This window comes from Triturus cristatus, chromosome 5_1, assembly GCF_964204655.1.
Source record: "Triturus cristatus chromosome 5_1, aTriCri1.1, whole genome shotgun sequence".
NCBI lineage: Eukaryota > Metazoa > Chordata > Amphibia > Caudata > Salamandridae > Triturus > Triturus cristatus.
In genome coordinates, this window is record NC_140587.1 from 833,139,054 (window position 1) to 833,164,562 (window position 25,509).

Below are 25,509 nucleotides of genomic sequence, written 5' to 3' on the forward strand. Positions count from 1 at the left end.
GTGGCGCCACACCTCTTCCCATGTTCATGTGTGTAGCATTCCCTTGTGGTTTTTTCTCCTTCCTATTATGTCTATCCCATAAACACAAGCTGCACCTTCAGATTGAGAACGCTCTTTTTGAAATAATTCTTGACTGAGATTTTGCAACAAAAGAGTAAAAAGTTAAAAGTTTGGAGAATCATCAGCAAATTGCAGACAGCAACATACAATGTTCATGTTTTCATATCATGGTAGAGATTGTGATTGTTCTGTGGGCTGTGATGTCTAGCTCTCTCCTCTCTACAAAAAATGTCTTCCTGTGCAGCAGACTTTTCTACTTGGTTATCCTCCGTGTAGATGTTTTTATCCATCAGCAGTTCTGGGATGGGTACTCATAAAGAAAGTCCACAGACTCTAAACTGAAAGTCCCATCCTAGAATGTCTTCTGCAAAGGCAGGTCTTATCGTTCTGAGACAGTAGATTCTCTTACTTGGTCCATAGTTGCCCTGATCTTTAGACATCTAATGAATATACAGAAGAACATTTTTGAGGAAATCTTTTTATATGGATGAAGTCCATGGACCATATTTTAAAATCTGCTAATCTGTAAAACAGAAAATAACAAACCAACTCATGTTCAGTGGCCAGGAACTCAAAATGATTACCTATTGGTTTCTATTAGTTAACACATTTGTATTCATTTTGCCAAAAAGTGCTCTTGTTCTCATTGTAACCCTTGCAGAATTAATTACTTTTCAATTGCTTCACTATGGGATTGAGGTAGAATCATGTCTTTTCCCTTTTGCAGTTAATTTTCAGCTAGAAGCAACACCACCATAGGGGCAACACCACCAAAATTCTTGTAGTTTGTGAAAATTGAGGAGTGGTAGAGGAAACTGAAAAATCTTTTACAGGATTCATTGCACAAATGGAAAGTACAGTTTGTGGTCTTTAACAGGATCAGGCAACTCAAATCCATATATAAGATTAAGAATAAAAGATACCACGAAAAGGACATTTCATGAACATCCAAGTCACAATTACAATTAATAAGTGAACCTAAATCTGGTAACCCCAGGATCTAACTTAAAGGTCCCAATCCAATTTGATGCACAGATCGCTTTGCACTTGCACAGCAAGTAGAACTAACATTAATCAGACTTAAAGGAACAAGAGTTTCTACTCTCAGACTCTGATGCTTGTTGTTGAGCATGAAGAGGTGAGTTTTGAATCCCATTTCCCCCGGACCCACGGTTATAGATAGAAACTACTGGTACAATGGTAACAGGAACTGTGAGTGCATCATCTGGGACTGTACAACCAGTGGAGGTCCCAGGAATGCAAGTCCCTGAATTTCCTCCTATTTACTGTAATAGTCCCCCTCACGACCTAGTACTTCTGCACAGTATAAATCTTTATCATACCAGGACTCACACTTACTGGTGCAGTAGGCAGTCCAGTAATTCACACCTGCAACCTCGCTACCACCTCCCTCCATTCGAATTTCATTATACGGAGGTGGTCCCTCAGATATTAATACATCTAAAAGACTATCACTAGTATCATTATCACTGTTTTCATCTTTGTCTCCAGAATCTCTTGTATTATCCTTCTTTCTCATTGCAGTCCCTCTTTCTACTTCTCTGTTTTGGAATAATGGGTATAATTTCACTCCCTCTATCTGGTTGAATCTCGATCTTTTCTGCTCTGCATCCCAGCTTGAATCTGCATAAGTATGCACTGCCTTTTTCACTCTTCCTTAGATATCTCTCTTTCTTTGGCATGAGTTGCACGCTCTCACATGTTAAACACTTCACATTCCATGGGTATAGGTTGTGGTTTCATCTCATATAAAATTCTCCTCACATTTTCAATAATTTTCAAATTAAATGTACCATAACGTGGAATTGCCAGGGCACCTTCTTTCTCAGTGATCTTGTGCCATTGTTTCAGCCAAATACAAGTGTGTAACCCTCCAAGAGGGATCTGAACATCCCTTCTAAACAAATCTTGTACAACTTTAAGACATTTGTTTTCAATAAAAAAAAATTCATTTCAACACAAAAATCAATATTTTGCTCAAAATCTTGTCTCAAATCATCAACCTATAACAGAGCAGCACCTCGAGATGTATACAGCTGATAACAGTGCAGCTTCAAACCATTTGACTAATCCCAGTGCATCACACTGTGACAATCTCACTCCTCGCAGCAACTCACCCTCCTTTACAATTTGCACAAATGGACTGTTTTCAGCAAGAAGCTTGCAACTAAATACATCACAATAACAAGAAATAACAATTGTCTGCTTTCCTAAAGGATCAATAGAAATTAATGATACAAAAATAACACAAACACACATTCAAATGAAACCTCATCCTGCGTGAACTCACATTGATCAGTGCAGCTTTCCTCTGCGCAAAAGTTAGCCACACTAATCATACCTCACCTTCACACAAAAGATAAACGTTCCTATGTCCATTGGGCTTTCGATGACGTCTCATGACAAACACCACAAAACCTCAACAGACAATTACAATTCATTGTCTTCTACACTTTTCTATATAATCCCAGGATCTTAGGGCAAAATGCTCCCGATAAAAACACCTTCACAATAAGTGCTACACTCACACAAGCATCTAAAACATTACCACATCATCTTATGCAATCCCCGCGAAACACCACACAATTGCCACAAACACCGCAAGCTAAGTATAAGCCGTTTACACACAACCCTCACTCCACGTATGTTACAACTCTCTTTTGAACCATTGGAACATCACCAACCCCAATTCTTCAAGTCACAGCAAGGGCACTAGTGACTGCGATTGGATCTAGACTATTTTAAATGTACAGTTTCTAACCCCTCAGCTTCAGTTACTAACCATTCTATGCTACAATCTGAGAACGCTTTTGGCCATGCCTTCCAATTCGATTCTGGTCAATAGACCTTTTTATTAGCCTGAGAAGAAATGGGTTAACAACTATTCAAATCTTAGGGTACAGTGTGATCATTAGGACCACACTATAACATTCTGATTCAGTAACTTGACGTTGAAAGCTTTATTACAAACTCAAAGCCAGACAAATATAAATGAATCTCAAGAACGTATTGTAGAGGTATAAAATGATGAAAGGAAGACCGAAGCATCTTACAATATATGTCCTCAACACCAAAGACCATATAAGGATCTCAGTAGCCGCAATACAGATAATAAGGAAAAGGATTGTATAACTATCTGATTGGTTTCAATCCTTCTCCCCATACATGGAAAAGATATGCAGCTACCAAACCCTAAGAGTAGGGAAAACCCTATCAAATCAAGGTAGCAAGAAAGGTGTCAGCATCATAACCTCTGTAGAAGTTCTCTAAGTAAGGAATCATGTATAGTATAAAGCAACATAATCACAGATGTCAAGAGAGATCTCTACCTCTCCAAGTCTAAAGGGAATATGACTAAACCCAAGGTGGGTTCCCTAATTAAAATGCATAAAGTACATTGGAGAATACATGACCTTATACACATCATAAAGTTGTCCAGTTCCCAGGAAATAACTTGGCGCCTTGAACACTTCTCCCATACTCCAGTCTCCGCTTCCAAAACTTACATGTACAGTGCTCTAATACCCTGTCAGGCCATGTTGTTACTTTATAAACGTTTCCAATAAATAAATAATCCTTGGTTCATCCCCTTGGCTGACATTACCAACTGGTAACACCCCCTTTGATCTTCATTAAAAACATTTGACCTTGCCAGATATTCCTCACCTCTCCATCTCTGAAATGCAATTAGCTTTTCACTAACTGATAAATGCCTTTGGTCTGCACCTGCAGAAGAAAACCATGAAGAGAAACAACTTTCACATTAGTATTAACTGTCTCGCCTGTAAGCTTAAGCCCACAGTAACACTAAATTAGTATTTCTCTCTAAAAACATATTAGGTCTACAACCTACATATAATCCAATAAATGAAATCTTTAATAATGAATCAAGCTTTGTCATGCTGCACTCTTATATGTGGCACAATAACTAATACATGTAATTTTATGTAAAAACAACAACTGGTCACCATTTATAAAGAAAGCATTAAACACACAGATGATTTATTCTCATGATTTCCTGGCGAATGCACTGCATTAAATGAATTTTAATGCACAACCTCACAACCTCACAATCTAAAACAATAAAAGATTAATATCCACGATCCAGATGTTCTGAAAAGAAAAATGATAATATGCACGCACATATATATGTCAAAACACACAATGGATGCATCTCCTGCATCTTTGGCACACCTTATCTCATTAGTATTATAGTGTCACATGTGTACATAAGGCCAAGTGTATATTACCTACTGGCGGTCGCCAGTAGGTAGTTATAGTTAGGACCTAGTTTTTATAGGAAATGGCAACATTCTATTCGCAATAACTTTGGCGCCGATTGAGAAATCTTCGCGAAATTTTTAAAACTAATTCTTTGTTGAGATCAGCTCCTATGTTGAAAGACTGGGGGTGATTCGTCAAGGGGGGGCCGAGAAAAAGGAGGGTCCCAAAACGTGTTTTCTCCATGTTAATTTCCATAGGAAACTTTAGACAAGGCTACAGGTCGAACAGGTGAACGGAATTACCCCAAATTTGGCAGGGAGAAGGGTCTTGGTCTAGAAAGCACGCTTTTGTTTATTTGGTGTAAATTTGTTCAGAAGTTTTTGAGAAATATCGAAATTTATAGATATTGATATTTGGGAATTCTGCCATCTGATTGGCTGAGGCGTTGCGAGCAGTAGCTTGTTGCTGATTGGCTGCGAGTGGTGTGAGTGGTTGCATCTAGGAAGTGTTGGCCACCCTTTTGTGATTCCGTTGAAGCGAGTAAGGTGAAAAAAGGGGGAAAAAGGGGGAAAAGGGGGAAATAGGAGGGTAGGAGCACTGTAACCTCTGTGGGGTGTTTAGGGTGTGCTATAGAGGGGGTGTGAAGCAAAGTATTTACCCCTACCTGTGTGTAAGTGGTGGGCTACGGAAATTAAGTAAGGTATTGGGTAGAGTCTGATGCGGGTAAGGTGAGCTGGTGCGGGACTCGGGGATTAAAGCGTGAGCCCAAATTGTGTCTTATGCTGTGAAGTCATGTGCCGTGGCCGCTGCACTACAGTTGTGGAAGTAGTGTCCGGATGTGTTTATAACTACTAGGATGAACTACTGACCCGTACTGGTATGAAAGTCCTGGGGTACGGAATGTATGTGAGGTATTGTCTAGAGTCTCATGTTGCTAAGCTGAGCTGCTGCCAGAGTTGGGGATTAAAGCGTGAGCCCAAACTGTGTGTCCTATGCTTTGAAGCCATGTGTTTTGGACGCTATGCCACATCTGTGCCAGTAGTGTCAGCATGTAGTTATAGGTACTTGGATGAACTTTGCTTAGAACATTGTAGCTTGTGTATGATGCTTAGGTGGTGTTGTATAGGGAGTGCGAAGGTAAATCAATATGGTATTTGTAGAGCACAAACTACTCACCCCTACGGGTGAGTAGAGCTGGGGATCAAAGCGAGAGGTCTGTGCTGCAAAGTGAGATGGTCTGGACCTTCGCAACAGCTGTGTGGAGAATACATTTTGGCGAGGGTGCGGGAGTTGGCGTTATATGGCCCTAAAATAGGGGGCCTAAGTTGTAAGTTATAGGGTGGCTCTAAAAAGAGCCCTTGTGTTCATTAGTTGGAGGTACATATAAGTGCGGATGCACAGCTTCAAGTTATTCAGGAAAACTCGGTTTCCCTGATCTGTGAAGTGTACTCCATCACTTCTGTATATATCCGCCATATCAAAACGTATGTTGTTGTTGTATATGGACCCCATTTTGTGGTCTCTGAGGTATGCAGAGACAGCTTTGTTGACTTTTTTCCGAGATTTTTCAATCTGAGGACAAAATTGTTTGGAACATTTCCACTTCTGTCTTTGGCATATATTGGAATATACAAAGACAGTTTGAGGCAAAAGTAACATCAATTGTCCAAAGGTGTCCTTCATAAACATTTCCAAATCTACCCCAGTCTATGTGCCTAGGTCGTGTCCACCACAGTGCACAATCATGAGGTCAGGGTGTTGGGGATGCAAACAGGTTTTAACCAACGGCAACAATTGGTGCCACTTCAATCCTCTCTGTCCAAACCATTTAATGTTCACATTTTGTAAACCTAGGTCTAAGTCAATACGTCTCTGTTCTGCATACCTCTTGCACCAGAAAACATAGCTATGTCCTACGATCCACCCTAGAATTTTGAAGGTATGGCTGGAAGGTATAGAAAGATGTCTGTAGCTCATGCAGTTCCTTCGTAGAATAAGAGATATGTTTAAAGACGAGGAACTAGTTTATTTTCGCATACAAAACGGTACCTGATTGGGAGATGAGAAGCATTGTTTTTTAAAAGTAGGGTGCACATTCGTTTTTTGGAAAAGTATGTTTGTGATTGGTTAAGAAAAAGCAGTTTGCACGTATATATTATAGTACATATTATAGGATAAAATTTGCTCAACTCACCCACACCTGCTACCTGCATTTGGAAGGCACTGTTCGAACTTAAAACAATTGTGAACTTTTAGCCTGCATGTGCCATTAAATGTTCGAGAAAATGTTGTAAAAAAATATCGTCAGGTTTGAAACAATGTATGAACTTTTAACCTCCACGTGTTGTAGAATGTTCTAGAAAATGTGTTGATAGAATACGTTGCATTTCTGACTTCGATGTGTACTTGAATATTTAAAAAAATATTTATATGGAAAAGTAGAAAGACAGTATTAGAGAGAATTTTTTAAAGCTAAAAGAATCAAGGAACTATTGTAATTTGTTTTTGATTACCTACTGACGGTCGCCAGTAGGTAGTTATCACTGTTAACGGTCTGAAAGTGCGGTGTTGCTCAGAGTGGCATGGTGGTGATATGATATGGTGCTACACTCGGGTATGAAATCGAGAGTCTAAACCGTGAGGTCATTGCTGTAAAGTGATGTGGTCTGGTGTTTGTAGCATACATGTGCAAGTAGTGTTAGTAGGCGTTTATACCATACAGGGAGTGGGAAGCGAACTACTGACCACTACTGTGTGTTGATAGTGTACCGGAAGCGGGAAGCGAAGTAGTTACGCCTACCGGTGTGAAGACTTGGGGATGAAACCAAGCTGATTGCTGTAAAGTCATGGGCTCTGGGCAGTGTAGGATACTAGCCGCTGTAGTATAAGTGTGTAAGTAGTGTTAGTATGCGTTTATAGTATATAGGCAGTGGGAAGCGAACTACTCATCCCTACTGGTGTGAAGACTCGGGGATTAAACCGTGAGCCTAAATTGTGAGCTCATTGCTGTAAAGTGATGTGCTCTTGGTGCTGTAGCATACTTGTGGAAGAAGTGTTAGTTTATGTTTATTCAATATAGGGAGTGGGAAGCGAAAGTCTTACCCCTACCGGTGTCAAGACTCGTGGATGAAACTATGAGCTCATTGCTGTAAAGTCATGTGCTCTGTGTAGTATTCCATTGCAAGTCATAGTAGAATGTTAGTATGTAATTCTACTAGAATCTAAGGGGCATATTATCAAGGAACGGCGTTTAGCTGCAGTTTCCTGTTGCTAAAGGGGTGATAATGTTATCGCCGTTGTTTGTGATAATATAGTCCTACATTATTCGCTATGGGAAAATCGCTTGCATGCACCTGTGCACCCAGGGTGCTGCACCCCAACCCCTTCCCCCGCACTGTGCTCAACTGTAGGTCTTGCACACCGAGACTTCACTGCTCACCTGCCACCACTGGTGTGTCCCATGACGTGTTGGTGCAAGCTCCTAGTCCGGGGCATGTTTGTACGATAGACCGGTCGGGGGCGGTGTCTTGATACCACGATGGAAAGTGTCAGAATGCCAGGGCATCATTGTGGAGTCAGCTGCCGCTCCGCCCTGCTTGTGGCAAGCAATGGAATGTCTGAAAAGGGAGAAATAATTAATGGTGGAAACGTCTGGAGGTAAATGAAGGTTTATTTCAAGCTTGATAGAAAATAGGAGTTGAGTGCTTCCTTCGTTTTTGAAGTACGATCTACCAACTTTTAGTGGTAATCGTGGTTCAAAGAGGAGTTGGAGAGCACGAGAATACACAACATTCACATACAAAGGAACAGAGCGCATGCTAGAAGCATAATGTGCGCGTGTAATGCAGGGGCGGGAGCCTGTGTGCATGTACACATAGTAAGGAGCTCACTACAGTGTCCTAAAAGCCAATGCCAGGTGTCTGTAGGGCAGCGCTGCCCGGTGGCTCAGGCCTACAGTACGGTCCAGCAGGTCCTTAAAATTAGACCGATGTGACTGAATGAGGTCAGAGATCACATCATTACGCATGGCAACATCGCTTTTCCGCATGTGCGCACTCAGGGTGATGCACCCCACCCCTCATCATCATGTCATTTGAGATGTCATCAGTGATGTCATCAGTGACGTCACTGACCATGTCATGAGTGATGTAATATGTGACATCATCAGCAGTGCATTGCGGGCGCACGAGTTATAGTTAACTCAACTAACTATAACAGGCAAATTTCTCTGGTTTTATATGAGTCAAATGTTCAACTAACTATAATTTCCCTGAAACCTATTGTTTTTTTAGTAAATATATGTATATATAAGACTTTTAATTACAAAATGCATTCCAGAATAAATTGTTTTATCAAAGAATATTTTTTGTGCTAATTAAATAGCACAAAAAGGAACAAAAGCACCACAAACAACAGCCACTTACGTTCTATTGTTCCTGTACTTTCATGGTCATTTTTTACCAGAAAAGGCATTCACAGTAAATATTCACCACAAATAATGCGTAGTTTTGCAACATTACAAAATAGCATACTTTTGAGAATTATGTATAGCAAATGTAATGAAAAAGTCCACAAAACAGAAGCATAAAGGGCCTCATTTACAAGAAAGTGCCGCAGAGTGGCACCGTAATCTCTTTGGCTGCACCACGAAGCAGCACTTTCAAAGCACATGGATGTGACATATTTACAATAATATGTTGCATTCCTGTGCTCTCCCCTGCCCTGGGGCACAATGGGCTGCCATGCGCCGACGCAGACACCCTTGCACCATGATGCCTGCATCATGGGTTGATTGGTAATGTCCAAGAAGGGTTCCCCTCGAGCACATAAACAATCTGAAATTGCGTTTTCTAACTTCTAGCTGTATTAGCACACATAGAACTTGCAAAACACATTTTTTTTAATAATTGTTTATGTGTAGGAAGGGACACCTTCCTGTACATAAACAATCACCAGAGGGGAATTCCTCATGCTATGTGTGCTGCAGAATTCAACATGCACAGTAAGAGGAAAAAATCAGGGGAAATGACTACATTGGGCCTGGGGAGGCGTAGCATTCAGACGCATTTCCAGGTTTACGATTTCTCGTAAATCCAGAAAGGTGTCAGGTTCCATGGGTGTTGCATGAGAACAACCACAGCAGCACCCATGGAAAGCCCCTTTCACGTAAAGTGCTTTGTGTAATAGGGGCCATGCTTAAAAGGATAGGTAAAGTCACGCAGGTTGGCTTTTCCTGTCCTTGTAAATATGGGACAGTAAGATGCGCCACCAGTGTGCCACAAAAAGTGACACACCAGTGGTGCAAGGGGCTTGTAAATGAGCCCCAAAATTTACATTTTTAGCAGACCTAGACACAAGCACAAAGAATAGAAAAGTAAAATGTGAGCAATAGAGTAACGCATGTTACACACAGGAATATCAGTCAATCAACTGGTTGACACATTCCTTGTGCTTGTTTTTCATTGGTGTTAGGATTTAGAGCAGATCACACAAATTAAGTAAATATTGCTATGAACCAAAACATAAGATTTTTGCGGCAGCACCCTCCAGACAAGCCCTCTTGCATAGGATAGCAGGAAGAAGGAAAAGGGGTAAGAGAGCAGCGCTTAAAAAGGATTTGTGCTTAAAGGCTTCCCCATTCATATTGTTTGTGGTTCTTTGTAATGCTTCACAAACCTTTGAGATACTCATCATTATACCAGTGCAAGCCTTCATAATTGGCTTTTGTAGGAAACATCATTCTTGGGCTTCATTTGGTGAAACAATAGCACAAGTTTTGATGTTCAAGAAATTGGGAGCACCAAGGAATAATAATACTCCAATATCCTTTTCCAATCCGTATTCCATTTTCCCTAGTTCACAACAGTGGAAACTGAATAACTGCTTACACCCCTTACTTCAAAATGAAATAAAATTCTATACCTTTTAAATGTACCACTCTATCAACAGACAAGGAGTCAACGCAAAGCAATAACTTCAAGACTGTATGGTGTGTGATAAACCAAAAATTCTCGGACCCACTTATGTCACGCTGAAAAGACTTTTGGGAAAAGCATTTTTCATCCCACTCATTGCTGAACATGTAACCAGACTGATTGTGACAAAATGCACGTACAAAGTTTTTTTTCCATTTTAAAATTGCAGTTCTGCTTGACACATTCCACATATACAGTAAGCCATATCACATCAGTAGGAGGTGGTTCTCATCAAAACTGTCATTTTCATAATGAGAAACTGGAAGATGGCCTCGCCGTTGGAGCAGTGTAATTGTGGTTTCACCCTTTCACGTCTTGACTATGCCATATATACGTGCATGTAGTACCATATATTTGTGTGATTTAATATCATTACCATAAAGCGGAACACTTGACAAAGATACTTAAGGTGTGTTAGCTGTATAATTCAGACATTTACATGTGTCCGCATACTCTATGTTTTCCTTATAGTGATAACAAATTGCAGTTTTCACATATATCTGCATTTGTGTAGCTTGATTTAATTTAGCTCTTATATAATCACAAATTAATTTGAATAGTATCCTGCATTTATTTTAAAATTTTAAATGTATTCATAACCTGACAATGTAACCTTGTATTGAGGTTTCTGCTACGTTAACTTGACCAAAGGCCCTTAAGCATTTGGACTCTAATGCTAACCTTCAACGTGAAAGTTTGCTCGAGTTGCTATTTTTTCTTCTTCTTTGCAGGTCAGTGCATTTGATCTTATAGCTAGTGAAAGGCACATTGTGTATGAGAGATAGTGAGGCTCGAGAGAACGTTTGGCAAGGATGAGAGGCGCTAATGAACAAAGGGAGGACCTTGATTTATGTCATATCTAGAGATGGGAGGAATCGAAATACATTCTGATGTTCAGACCAGGAGATTGGAGTATTGAATAAGGTTGCCAAGTTCTACTGTGAGAAGGTGGAAAAGTAATGGGTACAGGCCTCTTTGTTAGATTTCTCTTGTGTGGTTTCTATGCTATGCAATGCCCATGATTTTGGAAAAATTCTACAGAAATGTCTATAATGCTGACACCTTTCTGCTTTACTGGATCAAATTAGGATTTACCATTTAGTTTGGTAATTTAAGATTTACTCGAATGAACAAGACCGTAAATCATATATTGATCATCAGACAACAAAACTATATACAAAAGGGAGCATTGTATCAATCAAATCAAAGAGTTTTCTGAAAGTTCAATAAATCAAATGTTTTTCTTTTTTAAACAAACAAATAGTTTTTCTTCTTTTCAATCCATCATTTGTGGAAGCCATAATATAGTATCCAAAAATAGTTGTATTGCTATTCTTTAGACATCACAAAACAGCCCAGCCAACCTGTTTCATCCTGAGGAGGACTTCATCAGAGCTGTAATTTAAACATATATGAACATTCTTAAAAATACATAGTGACGAAAAAAATGCTAACACTATTTAATCTACACACATATTGAACCACAGAACAAAAACATTAAGATTCTGAAAAACCCATAACCATGTGCAACTGCACAAAAATATTTTATACAAAAACATGGAAATTACAAAATCATATACGTCAATAATTCTACACCGCATTTCAGCACAGTCCATTAAGACCAGTAAATCAAGGTGGCTATATGTCCTGACTGTTGTACTATATCATGTTCTGAGACATAATTGTATTAAGTCATACATTTTGGAAGAAGCTGTGAGGCCTCTGCGAACGTATATTACCCCTATGGACTCCTACTCATGGAATGAAGACATCACAGTCAACTCACTTGATCAATCCATGTGATTGCCATTTCAGGATATTTGAGATAGACCTACATATACATGGACCATCTACATATACTAAGCACTATCATTTCACATACAACATAGTATTTAAACCTACTGGTATCTTCCACAAACACGTTCCTCATGTCCTATAAAGATTTAATTTAATATGTACATAATTATCACATACTTGGATACATAATTATTAGTTTCTTCTGAAGTAGAAGGGCCAGTTTGGTGGAACATTCCAAGATGTTGATTGAGATATCAGAACTACTACTTGTTTGATGGTGATTGGTATTACCAAGTCCAGGGAACTACGATGGGATCCAGGTTTTTTCCCTCTTATGCCAACCTTTTTGTGGATTGGTTTGCAAAGTGTCAGGATTCACTCCCTGTGCTCTCATTCCCACCACCAGGGCGCCGAATTGTGGGGTTTTCCAGTATTCTAATATGCTTCCAGACACGCCCATGTATGCATATCCTGACTTCCAGGCATTGGGACATAATTTAGGAATTGACATACATTTCCTATCCATGGCGGGCTTTGTGGATGCCAGTCTGCTCATGCTGGACACCCCATTACCTATAATCCCCTACTCACTGCTTTGTCTCCACCCCTGCAGGCCAAGGATGGGTGGAGAAATTCAGCTTACCTGTGGCTGGCTGCTGCTAGCCTGCTCACACCTGATGCGCATGAATTCTGTGAGCTATTTTAAGCCCCAGCTCCCTTCAGCTCGGGGTTGGTCATTGTAGCTGTTTTCCGGTGAGACCGATCCTTGTTTCCTGAGCTTTTGATATTCCTTGATTCCTGAGCTATAGCTATTCCTTGTACCTGTATTAGCACTGCCTGCAGTGCTACCTTGTTTCCTGAGTTCCTGAGCTATAGTTATTCTTTGTTCCTGTTTCTGGGGTTCAGCTATTTCTTGTTCCTGATTTTCACTGCTTGCAGTGCTCTCTTGACTCCTTGTTTCCTTAGCTGTAGCTATTTCCTGTTTCTTTGAGCCAGTACTGCCTGCAGTGCTACCTTGACTCCTGAAGCTTTAGTAATTCTCTGTTCCTGAACCTGCACTGCCTGCAGTGCTACTATGACTCCTGAGCCTTAGCTCAATTATTGTCCCTGCCCCAGCACTGCCTTCTATGTACCTTTGTTTTCTTGATTCCTTAACCTGCACGATTCTAGTATACCCTTGTAGACTCCCCTTCTGTATATCCCTTTCCAGTCCCTGCATTTCTTCCCATTTCCTTGGTTCCAGTTCTAGTTTGCTGTCTTTCTATTCTGCTGTCTTGCTTCTGTTACCTTGTATGTTTGTTACCTGCTTTCTGCCAAGTGTGCCCTGTGGATTGCTTCCTTTCCTGTTAAGCACTCCTCCTTGCTAGCTCCTTGTCTATTGTGCTTGTGTTTATTTCTACCCCTTTGCAGTTACTGCCTTGCGTGTTCCTGTTTGATCACCAGGAACCATGGGCATAGCTGCCTACCTAGGTGGTGTTTCTTGTTCACTGTGAGTATTGTCTTACAGTTAGGACATCACCATAGGTATAAGCTCCACAGACCCTGCCTTTTCATACATATCCTAGATGTGGGTATTTTTAGCCAGTATCTGTAACAGCAATTGTCGGTGAGGAACTTACTGAGCTTCACTCTTACCATGTGGAGCTCCTGAGTGCTTTATCCCACATTCCCTTTATTGTTAATGTTGTATTATATGTATGTGTTGCACGTCCGTCCTGGGTGTAGTTAGTCTGAATGCTAAATTGCTTTGTGAGGGCACTTCCTCTCTGAGTCTTAGCCATCTTGTTCACTGTACAGGCTTCCCCTTTGGATCCTTTTTTATCCTCTGACTCCCTGTGTGATCCTGGGCAGCGCTGTACTACTCTTTCTGTGCATGGTGCGTTTTCTACCCAGTTTGCAGTCCTTGCTCAAGTCCCTGACTGTGTTCCTGACAAAGTCCCCGACAGTCCCTGACAAAAGGGAGCATGCCTGAACCTCATCTGCAGGAAAATTGATATTTCTGGGGACACTTCATCGATGATGTGCTGATCATTTGGACTTGTACTAGTTAGAGTCTAAATGAATAGTTGGGGTACCTCAATGAAAATGTATATAATGTCCAAATTATTATGTGTCATAACCCAGACAAAATAAGCTTTCTGGATGTACAACTTTTTGTAAGGGGTGACAACCTACAGAGTAGACTGTAATATTATTGTGAGGGTGGACATTGCACATCCTTTTTTGGTAATTGATGGAATCCCTTATGGTGAGGTGATCAGACTGCACACACACTGTAGTCTGGATCAAGAAGTACAGAAGAGTACTGGGTGATATAAATGGGGTTTATGGTTGGCTAGTGTATGCACCTGAGCCAGGCAGAACCCACCACTCTAGTCAGGGTAAGGGAGATACACACACAAGATAATCCCTGCTCACCCTCTTGGTTGCTTGGCAGAGCAATCAGGCTTATAACAGAAGCAATGTATAAAGCATTTGTGCAACACACACACACACGCACTAGTGACACACTAGGCACACCACAAAAGGAGATTCCACACAAGGTTATATAAAAATATCCTTTGTATTATACATAAAACACATTAGACCACAATCACATAAATCAATGAGTTAATAGGCACTTGTCATGATGTCATATAGATCATAGAATCACTTTGCCAACCAGACAGTTGTCATAACAGCATAGGTAGTGCAATAAGGTAAATATACATATTTTGCACATGTTGAAAACCACCATCACTGCACATGTACTGCGAATCCTGAAATAATGATTATCCTTACAAATGCAACGTAAAAACAACATACAATAGAACGCATCAGGGCCTAAAATGCAGGAGTTTGGTTACACATCAATCATGGCTGTTGAGCATACTACTCCAGTCCTGGAAATGTGAGGAAACACACCATCCCTCACAACATCAGGACAGGAATAGGAAGAAGTTGGGTAAAGTACCCAAAAGATAGGAATCACCAATCACTGTAACACATGACAGGTAGTCTGTCATAAATAAAACACCTCATCAACGAATATGGTCATAAACACATGAAACATGTGATTAGTAAAACACATAATCACCAAGACCCTTCACTGGACTTCAATCACCAAATATTATGAGGTAACATCCAGCATCAATTTGAAATCTGAGAGCCCAGTGTTTCTGGGCCTCTAATACCCAAAATATGGCAATCTTGCACAACACATAGGTGGCAGAGCTCCCCGGCCCACCTACAATAATGAGGGCAGTAGTTCTGGTGATTTTGTTTGAAGGGAGCGGGGGCCTCCATCAAGGTCTCTCCCCGGACTGCCCCTAATGAAGATAAGTGCCCCAAGATGTGTGATCCCCTCAGGCAGCTGCTCACATTTGTGCAGAGCAGCTGCTGAAACTAATGCAGCATTTTAGTAAACAAATGAAAGACATACGGGGGCCTTCTTGCAGGCTTTACCTCGTACTGCCAAATTCACAGAAGTGCGAGCTAAGACCCAATTCAGCCACCTACAAGCTCACAGCATAGCTACAAGAGTCACAGGGTTGGGGGGCAGAACACTGCAGTGAAGACCTCCCATGGTCTTCCCCGGCCACCTTCCCCTATGCAAAGCCACTTGAAATGGCAGTGGGTCTGAGAGCATCTCAGACTCCGGTCAATCCAGTGTTCACAAAGCCGGTCACCTGCATGTAGGACAAACATCAAGCTCCCCCTGGGCAGGTGTGGAGGCTGGTGACCTCAGATCAGTGACAATAACAGCCCATCAGGAATTCGGCACTGGCCATCGCAAACAACAAAGTAGGGGCGTAGCCCAGCAGGGGATCGGGCCACGCTGGCTGACTTCCCCTGTGTGGTGCTCTCAGACTCTAACTAGCTGAGGTCAGAGAGTGGGCGCCTTGACCAGGCAATCCCGCTTGAAGGGCTGCACTCAGAAATGATGATCACTCAGCATGCGCTTCCTCAGTTGCCCTTACTACAGCACTGGAAGCAGGGAAAGTGTGGAGCAGTCTTCATGCACTCCTCTTGGTAGAAGAAGTAATCCAGTGCAGAGCCCACCATGAGCTGATATAGCAAGAGCCACCTGGCCCTTGGGGAGCACTGGGGGCACATGCAGAGGGCAGCAGCAGGCTAGCACATATGGCAACAGTTGCAAAGTGGCAGTCCCCTCTGCAGTCCAATGATCATTGGGCAGCAGACTAGTCCAATCAGTTGCTTGAAATGGTGTTTTCTCCCGATGCACATCTATCCTCTGGTGCAGAATGTACAGCCAGCAGCATCTGGCTATACGTTCCACGCAGTGTCTAACAATATTGGTCCCAGCCCCTGTACTTATACCCCTAAAGTGTTTGTTCTGGGGGGCACTCCAAACAACCTTTAGAAGTACAGAACACCCCTTTTCAATCCCCAGCAATGATTACAGACACACTACAGGGGAGCAGAGATAGAATTGTGAAAGGTAAGCACAACCCTATTCAGGTGCAGGTGACAACTCCTCCGACCACTCTAAATGCAGACTAGGCCTATTCAACCCGCTATTATTCACCCAGGAAAGGCAAGACACACCTCAATACCCTCTTGTGACTGTCTAGAGTGAATGTACATTCCCTGCTCCTGTCAGTCTAAACCAGATGGTGGATACACAACCAGGCAGGGCACAAAGAGTCACAAGCACACAGAAATGCCCACTTTAGGTGGCATTTCTAAAATAGTAAAAACAAATTGGCTTTCACCATTAAGCAGGATTTATCACAATTATCCCAAACATACCAAACATAGCCACGCTACCCCTTTCATATCAGAAATTACCACTGAAACACATATCAGGGAATTTCCAATGCAAACCAATGAGAAGGGCAACCTCACAAGAGTGAGAAACCAAATAGGCTGGTTGTTGCTACCAGGACATGCCACACAACAAAGGCACATGTCGTACCTTTTACCTACACAGCACCCTGCACATAGGGCTACCCAGGGCCTACCTTAGGTGTGACATTTATGTAGTAAAAGGGGAACTAATGATTCAGAATATGACTTTTCCTATGCCTTCCCTTCCCCCTTCTCCCTTCTCTCCTTTCCTTCTCCCCTTCTCAAAATTCATAAATACTTTTTATGGTGTTTCCTATAGATTTCTAGTACTGCATATTAATTTCGGTTTATCAATAGTGTTCTTGTATTTGGTTGCTATGTAGTATGTATTGAATTCAATAGAGTCTTTTTAACATTAAAAGGGGAATTTCAGACATAGCAAACACTTTAGGTGCCATGCCCGGGGGGCAGTAAACTACACACACAGGCTCTGCAGATGATTAAGACAGGTTTGAAAGGCGACTTCGGTGGGTGGCGCAAGCAGCACTGTAGCATTTAATTTACAGGCCCTGGGTATATAGGACACCACTGCACAAGGGGCTTAAAGGTAAATTAAATATGCCAAACAGGTGTAGACCAATCTTACCAAGTGTACAAGAGAGAACACATGCACTTTAGCACTGATCAGCAGTGGTAAAGTGCCCAGAGTCATAAAAGCAACAAGAACAGGTAAATAAAATAGAGAAGGAAGGCAAAAATTCTGGGAATAACCCTGCTAAAAGGGACAGTTCCAACTTTGGGCCCAGTCCTTTTCCCAACTATGGTTTTCCTTTTCTTTTTCTGTTGTCAACATTTTATACCACTCTCTTGGTCCTCCAATGGACCTTGTTTTGTGCAGAGAGGGGTTGGATATATCCAATGAAGACCTGGAATTGGATAACTGAACTACAAACTAGAATTTAGGCTCATGTAGATTACTCTCAATACAATGCTATAAAGGTAAGGATAACTACTGCAAGCCCAAATCTCCTGAAGAAACGTAGCCAAGCCAAAAGCATACACACTAAAACCTCAGTTAACCCCTTCTGTGCCCATGACGAGCTGGACTCGCCATGGAGCACAGTCGCGCTGTGCCCATGACGAGTCCAGCTCGTCATGGCACCCACCCACGGGGGAAGCGCTGGCGCTCCCCCCGTGAGTGGTCGATCTATTTTTTTTTTTTACTGGGAAGGCAGGGGAAGACCTTCCCCTGCATCCCCCCGCCCCCCCGTCATCAATGACGTCAGCGCGCGAGCCGCGCTGACGTCATTGGAGGTTTCCTGTTTGCTCTCCGTGGCGCAGGAAGACATTTGCTTCCTGCGCGTCGGAGAGTAAAGGTGAGTTTTGGGGCTGGGGAGGGGGGATTTTTGCATCGGTGGGTTTGTGTTAGGGTGGGGGCACTATGGAAGGCCCAGGCATGCCAGAGGCTCGGCTTCGTTCGTGTGTGTCTGTTGTTGCTTCCCTGTGAAATGGATTCAAATTTTAAAAACGCTCGTCTTTCTAGTTGCTTCCCTGTGAAATGGATCCAAAAATGCAGAGAAATGCCCTTCTTTTTAATTTTTCAAATCCAAAGTGCAGCAGCATGATTTTTGCATCGGTGGGTTTGGGTTAGGGTGAAATCACTTTGGCATGCCCAGGCATGCCACGAGGCTCGGCTTCGTTCGTGTGTGCCTGTTGTTGCTTCCCTGTAAAATGGATCCAAATTTGAAAAACGCTCGTCTTTCTAGTTGCTTCCCTGTGAAATGGATCCAAAAATGCCGAGAAATGCCCCTCTTTTTAATTTTTCAAATCCAAAGTGCAGCAGCATGTAGAGAAATAGAATTTCTTATATGAGAATAATAGCAAGACAGAGGGGTTGCAAAGTGGCCAGATTGTTTTTTTTTACATCCAAATACACCAGCATCACTTTACAGAGTTTGCCAGTGAAGTGCTACTTTCATTTTCTCATCTTTCTTTGAAGAGCATTGTTGTTTCCAGGTTGGGAGAGTGTACCATTCCTGGAGGTACTGCAATACCTGGTTGATGGGTGGATTGGAAAACACAATGTGTACCATAGCTCTGTGTTTATGGATGTGGTCTTTTTATACCATACTGCTTACGTTTTGTAAGGATGTAAGCAATGGACAGTGAAACGGTTCCCTTCAGGGCCCTCTAGTCATGTCCATAACTTTTCAGGTGAAAGCACTCGCTGATTTCTGAATAGTTAGTGAGAGATCGTTTAGGTAACCATGGGGCATATTAACAAGCCTGGCGATAAAATTATCGCTGCTTTAGCGGCAGAAAACTGCCGCTAAAACGGCGATAATGGGCTTGATAATATGCTCTATGGAATTCCAATTGAAGCTCAGGTAAGATGTCCTTCACATCTAACATCTAATTTTATCGCCTGGCTTGTTAATATGCCCCTAAGTTGTTTCTGCTTACATTTCACATGCTTTGCATTCCCTATGAGTGGTTGCTTTTTTTTTTAGGCAGCATATTACTCTTATCAAGTGCATAATTTGAATTGAGCCACATCCAAGTGTTTATAGCGGGCACAATTAGGTTACAGCTGAAGGCAGTGCGAGTTTCAGTGGGCAAGTATGGTGTTCAGTGGGGAGGTGGCACTATGGCCAGAGCTGTGGAATTTGGAACTGGGGAACCGGGATCCGCATTCATGACCAGTCCACCACACCACTGTACTGAGGGAGCACATTCCCATGCTAGACCGTAGAAGGCCCCACTAGACCATAGAAGGCTTGATGTCTTAGCACAAGCAGGTGTACCCTATTGGTGTCAATTGTGGGTTAACCTTGAAGGCCTGTCCACCACAATCCATACTGAAGTCCATCTCAAATTTCCCACCTCCCAGCGTTCCCCTGGGTCTCCCGGTAAAAATGGTGCCTCACTTGTGTGGGAGGCCCAAGTACCCGCGACAGGCAAGGGCCCAAAACGTAGTGAGGTGACATCAAAATTGCCTATCTCAAAACCACCTGGTTTTGCAAGGGGGTCACCTGGGTTTTTGGCCCGGTGCTCGACGGCCATCTAGGGAAACCTACCAAACCCATACATTTCTGAAAACTAGACACCCGGGGGCTTCCAGGGAGGTATGGCTTGCGTGGATCCCCCAATGTTTCCTTACCCAGAATCCCCTGCAAACCTCAATTTTAGATGAAAAAATCACTTTTTTCACACATTTTTGTGTGGGAAAGTTGTGGCATCACCGGGCTCACTCAAATTTCCCACCTCCCAGCGTTCCCCTGGGTCTCCCGGTAAAAATGGTGCCTCACCTGTGTGGGAGGCCCGAGTACCCGCGACAGGCAAGGGCCCTAAACGTAGTGAGGTGACATCAAAATTGCCTATCTCAAAACCACCTGGTTTTGCAAGGAGGGTCACCTGGGTTTTTGGCCCGGTGCTCAGCGGCCATCTAGGGAAACCTACCAAACCCATACATTTCTGAAAACTAGACACCCGGGGGCTTCCAGGGAGGTATGGCTTGCGTGGATCCCTCAACGTTTCCTTTCCCAGAATCCCCTGCAAACCTCAATTTTAGATGAAAAAATCACTTTTTTCACACATTTTTGTGTGGGAAAGTTGTGGCATCACCGGGCTCACTCAAATTTCCAACCTCCCAGCATTTCCCTGTGTCTCCCAGTAAAAACGGTGCCTCACTTGTTTGGGAGGCCCAAGTACCCGCGACAGGCAAGGGCCCAAAACGTAGTGAGGTGACATCAAAAATGCCTATCTCAAAACCACCTGGTTTTGCAAGGGGGGTCACCTGGGTTTTTGGCCCAGTGCTCGGCGGCCATCTAGGGAAACCTACCAAACCCATACATTTCTGAAAACTAGACACCCGGGGGCTTCCAGGGAGGTAGGGCTTGCATGGATCCCCCAACGTTTCCATACCCAGAATCCCCTGCAAACCTCAATTTTAGCTGAGAAAATCACTTTTTTCCCACATTTTTGTGTGGGAAAGTTGTGGCATCACCGGGCTCACTCAAATTTCCCACCTCCCAGCGTTCCCCTGGGTCTTCCGGTAAAAACGGTGCCTCACTTGTGTGGGAGGCCAAGTACCCGCGACAGGCAAGGGCCCAAAACGTAGTGAGGTGACATCAAAATTGCCTATCTCAAAACCACCTGGTTTTGCAAGGGGGGTCACCTGGGTTTTTGGCCCGGTGCTCGGCGGCCATCTAGGGAAACCTACCAAACCCATACATTTCTGAAAACTAGACACCAGGGGGCTTCCAGGGAGGTAGGGCTTGCATGGATCCCCCAACGTTTCCTTACCCAGAATCCCCTGCAAACCTCAATTTTAGCTGAGAAAATCACTTTTTTTCACACATTTTTGTGTGGGAAAGTTGTGGCATCACTGGGCTCACTCAAATTTCCCACCTCCCAGCGTTCCCCTGGGTCTCCCGGTAAAAATGGTGCCTCACTTGTATGGGAGGCCAAAGTACCCGCGACAGGCAAGGGCCCAAAACATAGTGATGTGACATCAACATTGCCTATCTCAAAAAATGTTTGGGCCCTTGCCAGGTCGATATGGACATTTTAGTATTGTTTATTAAAGATTAAGAAATAAATGCATCATCCAATTTCATCCGATCATATACAATTTGTACAATTTTAGTTAGTTATACCAAAGCTCAAGAGTTCAGGAAGGGACATGAAATACGCTGGTTCGAACAGTCTGCCAAGAAAGAAAGAGAGCAATAGGAAACATATAGCATATGCGCCAGTTTGGAAAGGAAGCCAGATGAGTCCACATTAGGCAAGTCAAGATTTCCAAGGAAAGTTCTGCAAAAATCTCTTTTAGGCGATATATACAGCAGTTCATCTATCAGCATCAGCCAACAAGTCAAGCCCAGAGCCAGTAAGAAGACAATGTCCATTAAATATGGTAATATTATATTCTTAAAGTTCCGGGTGAGACACCTCATCTGGTAAGACCACTCAGTCCATTGGTCAGTCATATAAGATGAGTGTCAGGCGACAAAAAGAAGATGCAAAAATGTAGAGAAATTGGTGGTACATTTACGCAGTCCTTAAGCAATCCAGTAAGGGAAACGTTTAAACAATGTTCCTTTAGCAAAGGCACATTGGCAAGTTCAAGAGGACAGTTTCCCAGGTAGATGGTCCTCATTGTAACTAAAATGTAGTAATTCGTTTTGTACAGTACATTTGAACTCAGGAAAAAAACACTGCTTCACATTATTTGTTATATTGGGGAATTCTCTCATGAGCAGTGGATTCAGAAAAGTCAAGAGACTTCACACTTTCAGTCAAGCCACAATAATAAGCCCATTTAAAGTAAAATATATATGATCATTTGACATATGTTCACAGAATAGAAAGATTTAATGATTCCAAATAATTATTTTGCATTGAGAACATTTAGCGTGGTTACAATTAATACTTGCCAATATAATGCACTACTAAGTGGAAAGTAGTAACGTGTAAAAATATTTTAAATCAAGAATCGAACTCTCGTTATGGATGTATGATTTTAGTAGGTATGCAAATATACTCTCTGAAAGTTTCACAAATACACCATTTCCGTTTACACAGAAAATATAGATTCTAATTGAATATGTCATTATTCAGGTTAAATATCGATTATTATCGAGTTTCCATCAGTTATAGACACATATAAATAAAAATAAAGAAGAGTAAAAGTAAGCCTCTTACCATGAGAGTTTGCCATTTACACATTTTTAACACACGTTATTGGAAAATAATACCTTCTCAGGTAATAATCACATTCTATATTAGGAAAATGAAAGATTTCACCTAGACTACTTCTTTTTCTGCATGCTTTTATGATGCAGTACCTAACATTCTCTTGTCTTATCATGTTTTCTTGGACGTGTAGTTGGAGCACATTTAATAATTTTCTATCCAACATGTCGCAATTCAGTTTCTCATGCCTATAGAAGTTTAAATGTAATTTCCTCTCCAACGATTGCATGGGAGACTTGAGAAACAGATTGAATGTAGGGGAGTATGATGACAGTTTACTGAATTTGGCAGAGAAGAGGATCCCCAAAAATGTCTAGGTCCCTCACTCTTGTTCAGAAACCAAAAAAAAGATGTGATGACAGACTAGCTCTAGAGACAACTTACAACCAGAACCTTGAGAGGGTTTGCAAAATATTATAAACACATTGGTCTCTCCTAATGGGTGTACCTGGCTTGACTATTTCTGCACTTTTAAATTGCATCACCCCAGCTTTCCAGTCCACAGCTGTGTTTATCATTTGTTGTGGAGAATGTTTGTTTTGACCTCAGTACCCCTCTGCCGGTTTTAATGCCAGAGAGGTGGTTTAGCATTCTAGCTGCTCATTTCCGGTTCCCTACTTAATGCCAATCCTGGCGCCAACGCACAGCCATTTAAATACGGGCTAGCATCACACTGTTTTAAACTGCATTTTGTTGGACTTTGCTTACCATTTAATTATGTTGACCCAGCTTTCTGGTCTATTGCGGTGTCTACCGTTTGTTGAGGAGATGGCTTCTGGGACTTCGGTTACCCACTTCCAGTTTTGACACCTGAGAGGTAGTTTAGCACTCTAGCTGCACATTTGAAGTTCCCTACTTTTAATAGCAATCCCAGAGCCGGCGCACAGTAGACGTACGCAGCAGGCATGCCAATGGCTTGCCTGTGGCATGCCAAAGGCAAGACTATCTGCGTCCATCCACGCCCAGTTGTCGCCGGGACCTTCGCCCATTTTATGTCAGAAGTTAGGTACCCCACAAGAATATCTGACTTCTTTGAAGAGAGTCCTAAAATTGATATTCAGTACAGAGCTCATATTTCTTCTGGCACCCCATGCAGTGGCCCTCTTCTACTTCTAGTAGAAAACCTGTTGCATGTTGCAATTGTGACTATCAGTGTCTTTATGACACACTAAACGATTTGCACATTCTGCAAGCTCGCAACTCTAAATATATGCCTTCTCTACTTCCTCAGGCTCCTCAGCTTCTTGATAGACTTCTATGCAATGTTAGGTCACTTCCTAAGCATGCATTTGCATTCTGGGATTTGCTCTCTTCTTTGGCACCTGAGGTCAGTTTCCTTACCGAAACATGGTTAAGTTCCTTCACCTTACCACCTATCTCAGTGGCCCTCCCAGATAGTTATCGAAATGCTTAGACTGGACCGGCATTGCAAGACAGGTGTCGGAATAGCTATTGTTTTTAAAGAACTCTCACTCAAAGACAATCCATGCAGACTGGGCTGAAATTTGTGTTTTAAGGCTTGAAATATCACCCAAGGACTGTTGGAAAGGTGCATTAGTGTATTGCCCTTGAGTCCCCAAACAGAAGTTTAGTCAGTGCCTTATGGAAAACATTGCAACCCATGTTCTTACAGCCCAATAATTCCTCTTATTGGGTGACTATAGCTATCATATTGAATATTCCCTAAATTCGGAGGTTACAAAAATTACTTCTGAGCTAGCCTTGCTTGTCTTACATCAGGAAGTTTATTGACGGACTCCTTCCAGATTCTCAAATCAACAGCGATGGCTAAATCAAATAAGGACCATAAAAACATATCAAGACACTAGCTAAAAGTGCCCCTGGACTCCTTCACTTAACATTAGGAATTCACTGCCATGTCTGTACACCCAGACATTTACCAAGCGCTACTAGAATACCATACAGCCCTAGATATGCTTTTGACAAGGTAGACCCTCTTACACCTGGCCCCGTTTCTAAACACAGATCCCATGCTCTCTAGTATACAACAGAATTGAAAGTTGAACAAGCCTCCTGCACAAAACTGGAGGGAAGATGGTGCCAGACCAATACCATACCTGATAAAGAGGCCTATAGAGCATCTTTAACATCATACCATCATAACGTCGAAAGAACCCAGACGCTTTATATCTCTAATTAAATTAGCCAAGCCAGGAACTCTCCTAAGGAGTTATTTTAAGTACTTAACACATTGGTAAACCCATGTGCTTGTTCCCAAGAAATACCCCTGACACAAGCTCTATGTGATTTGCTGACTAATCACTTGGAAGATAAAATCAAGGTCATCAATTAGAGATTCCCTCGGGAATCTGATTGGATACGCGAGGAGACTAATTCCAAGTTTCCTTCTTCTGAATGTGTCAGTAGCTTGAGCAAGTTTAGCGCTTTCTCATCTGAGTTAGTTCAGAAATCGCTCACCTCAGCGAACTCTGAATCTTCTCTGGATATAAGTAATCCTTGGATCTCCGTAGCTGTATCCAATCAGCTTGCCCCTGCTCTATGTTCACTACTCAATCTATCAGTGAGGTCCGGAAAACTTCTCTTGTCTTAAAAAGCAGCTCAGGTGATACCCATTCAAAAGAAGGCCAATATGTCACCCATGGATCTGACCAACTATCGACCTATCTCACTGCTTCCTTTATTGGGCAAGCTGCTGGCAGGGCAAATTGATAAACATCTTTTGGAGCATCTCGAGGTCAATGAGATTCTGGACCCTTCCTACCTTTTCACAGCACAGAGACAGCCTTGGAAGCAGTCACTAACCATATAAGATGCTCCTTTTATGCCAATATTCTATCTTTGCTTGTGCTGTTCGACTTGGCCACTGCATTTGACACGGTGTCGTCGTAACCGAAGCCGATTC